Genomic DNA, 4185 nt, shown 5'->3' on the forward strand with positions numbered 1-4185 from the left:
TCTGTTATCAATATAAGGACGACAGACTGGGGTTGTGTTCGATATCATGACCTTATGTGAGACCCCGTCTGTGTTGATGAACTTGCTAAGGTCGCGGTGTGTGGTAGTGCTGGTTAAGTTTTTGAACGTACTAGCCACATGCCGTAAATATGGTACGCGGTAAGCCAAGTAGCCGATTGGACCGGGGAGTGGATATACCTCTCACTCACTTTAGGGATAGGTTTTATTTTTATGCTGCGCAACACTGCGGCTAGGAGGGACAAGGTTGGACCTTGGAGCCCTGTAGTCGGGGAGAGTGACTCTATCCACAAGCCGGAAAGAAAGGTAAACGGTTGTTTGGGAACGACCCGACGGTGTTCCAAATGTGTGTGTTAGGTCTGCCTGTCCAGGTTAACAAATTCGATTCGAATCGTCTGCTTCCCATAGTTTGGGACTTCTTGATCTCTTTGCCACACAGAGTAATAAGAGCAACATTATTATGATCAATCTTGATGTTTGCTTAAAGTTCTACCATGGTTGAATAGTAGTTGCTTAGATAGAATGGTTAATCAACTAGAATCTTGGAAGCTAAAATTTGAAAGTAAGGACCTACTCTTTATTGCTTTTCAGCAAAAGGAAAACCAGAGCCTCACAAAACCCTTCATAGTCTAGTTAGGTGGGCTACGTATACCCGTTGACGGTTAAGACTTGCTGAGTATTAGAATACTCAGACTTGCTGTTGAAACCCTTTTCAGGTATGAGTTTTGAGGACCAGGTCGCTAGTTTGTCTTGGCCCTGCTCTTTGCCTCCTGGCTAGTCCGTAGAGTGGGATACGTCTTTGGCCGGCAATGACCCTGATGAGTGATACCATGCTTGGGCTAGCCTGGTATACTTATGCGACGTGTTGTAGCCGTCGTGTTCTTTTTCCGCTGCTTTTCAAACTCTGAACTTACAGTTGTGGTTTGTATAACTGTTTTACAAGGTTTGGTTCTATAATAACGGTTTGAACTGGTTTGTAATCACTACTGAACTTGCCTGTGTTGTAAAATTTGTGGTTGTAATATCTCTGGACTCGCCTTCGTGCGGGGTATTCTTGTTCGATCCAAGAACCGGTGGTTGTATCGGGACGTTACCCGACAGACCAAGAATTGTTCCGTTTGAAGTGCGTTGAGCCGGTGTTGCCTTTATGGTGATGGCCTGCGCACTTGAGCCGGGATAATTCAGGTGGTTTTGCCACACAAGGACATTGCTAGGAGTACATCTGGTGCCAAGAGTGCTGCTGCTGCTGAGAAGCCATCCGAAAGCAGGCAGCCTAAGGCGGCGGTTGATACTGCTGAGAAGCCATCCAAAAGCAGCCAGCCTAAGGCGGCAGCGACTGCTGCTGACAAGAAGATTGCTGCTGCTGAGCCTGACAAGAAGGCGGCTGTTGCTGCTACTGATGACAAGAATGCTTCTGCTGCGTCTGAGAAGAAGAAAACTGCTGCTGCTAGGAAGAAGAAGGCTTCTGCTGGTACTGTTGCTGCTGAAAATGCTTCTGCTGCTTCTGAGAAGCTAAAAGCTGCTACTGCTAGTGATGCTGCTGGGAAGGCCTCTGCTGGTGAGAAGAAGAAGGCATCTGCTGGTGAGAAGAAGAAGGCAGCTTCTACTGCTGCCAAGGAATCCAAGAAACAGCCATCAAGTGTATGGACCAAAGCACACCCCAAATTCACTTATGGACAAGCTATTCTAACTAAGGTAGAACTACTTGTCGCTGGACCTTTCACAGTTGAACTCCACAATTACTACATGAAAGGTTGTCAGGGAAATAAGAAAAATGGCATTGTGGTGAAGTATAGGCGTCAGCATTTTTGGCGTGATCGTGACATAGAGGTTTTCCTTGTTGGATTCGACGATTTATATGACCTCTTCAAACTTGATGCATTGGATGTGTCACTTCTGCACTATTTCACATTGTAAGTTTCAATTCCTCTACTATCTTTGACACTAGCTAGTTAGGGTAATGTATAGTTTTACTTGCTTCATTCCGTATGCTTGCTTGACATTGGTTTTAATTTCTTAGATCTCTGCTTCAAGAAACTAAGTCAAAGGCCATGCTTGTGGGATTTCTTGATCCTGAGCTAATGTCCCTGTCAAACATAACATCTGACAAATCTTATGTGGTGGATTATTTGGGAAGGGCCCTCAATCATTATGCTAAGAAGGAGATAATTATGTTTCCACATAACCCCGGTGGCCACTGGATTTTAGTGGTAATTATTCCAAAATGGAGCAAGGTTTTGTGCTTCGATTCTCTCAGGTCCAAGGCACGTGATCATATCTTGTTGAAAGAAGTAATTGATGAGTGAGTACTTTGTTCCTAACCATCACCATATTTTATAAGTTAACTTTGAACAGTGATGAATAACTGAGCATAAACAATTTTCAATTTACATGCTTGTAGGGCATTTAATTCATCATTCCCAGTCAGGGGGAAGGGAAGTAAGAGCTTGACACATGTCTCCAAGTTCCCGGTAAGTGCATGTTAAGACCAAACGTATATAAGGGATTAAGTGTCTTGGTTATTTTTTTGCATTGACCTGTTCAGTCTCCAATAAATTAATATTTGTATTTCTGTGTAATTGTTGCCAGTGCCACCAGCAATCTGCTGGTAATACATGTGGTTTCTACACAGCATATCACATGCTAGATGCAATGGAAATACTAGGAATGGATAATTCTTTGGTACAAATCATCTTATCTCTATGATTTTTTGTTCTGCATTTAGTTTCTACATATTCAAATCAACTACATCCTTCTGCTTTATTATTTGCCTTGTTCTAAAAATATTTTACTGAAATACACAGGATTTTGAAGTGATGACAAATCCCATCAACCAAGATGTAATGGTCAAGATTCGAGAAAGAATTGCCTCCTTCATAATGACCCAGGTGATCAGCCCCAAAGGAGAGTTTCATTGCGACAATCCAGGTCTTAATTATAATTGAACAAAAAATGTCAATTGTACTGATCTGTGTATGAAACCAAGGGCCTACAGGATATGAAACATGATGTGCTATTCTCTGTGTATGTATTAAGTTTGATCTTGTACAAGATGATGATGATGATGATCATGATATGCTGTTCTTGTACTATGTATGATGATGATGAACATGATGTGCTGTTTTTGTACTATGTATGATGACGATGATGTGTATCTGCCAATTCTGTGGTGTTTCTGTTCTAATGCATGTTCTGCCAAGGAGCTGCTGAACCTGTGAGCAACAAAAAAAAACACAGACACATCTAAACTTAAATACTTCTGGGCTACATTTATAAGGGAGACGCGTCTATACTCAAATGCATCTCTAATCAATTCATTAGAGACGCATCTGCTTTATACTGGTGCCTCCATTTTTATTTAAAGGAGACGTGGTTATAATAACACGTCTGGGATAACCCTATAAAGGAGACGCTTGTTGCGAAAAACACATCTCCAATAAGCATTACTAGAGACGCGTCTATACAAAGCCGCGTCTGCAGTATTGTTATTGCATATGCGTAAAACCGCGTCTCCAATAGGTGTTATTGCAGACGCGTAAAATTGCGTCTCCAATGACACCACATCAGTGACACAAATTTGCAGACAAAAATGGATTTCGTCTCCAATACGCCTCTATCCGCGTCTGCAATTAGTGATTCTGACATAGTGTTTTCTAACATGGATCTGTTAGGTTGAACCCCGTCGGGTTACCCAATATGAAACCATTTTAGAAATATCCAAAACCTACTCGAGCTTGCGAGTAGGGTGTCCTACACAAGGCCTGGAGTAGTTTCTAAGATAGACTTATTAGGATGAACCCTGTCGGGTTACCCAAGATGGAACCATGTTAGAAATATCAAAAACCTACTCAGCTAGCGAGTATGGTGTCCTACACAAGGACTGTAGTAGTTTCTAAGATAGACCTGTTAGGATGAACCCAGTTCGGTTACCCAAGATGGAACCATGTTAGAAATATCCAAAACCTACTCGAGCTAGCGAGTAGGGTGTTCTACACAAAGACTAGAGTAGTTTCTAAGATAGACCTGTTAGGATGAACCCCGTCGGGTTACCCAAGATGGAACCATGTTAGAAATATCCAAAACCTACTCGAGCCAGTGAGTAGGGTGTCCTACACAAAGACTGGAGTAGTTTCTAAGATAGACCTGTTAGGATGAACCCCGTCAGGT

This window comes from Panicum virgatum, chromosome 4N (genome assembly GCF_016808335.1).
Source record: "Panicum virgatum strain AP13 chromosome 4N, P.virgatum_v5, whole genome shotgun sequence".
NCBI lineage: Eukaryota > Viridiplantae > Streptophyta > Magnoliopsida > Poales > Poaceae > Panicum > Panicum virgatum.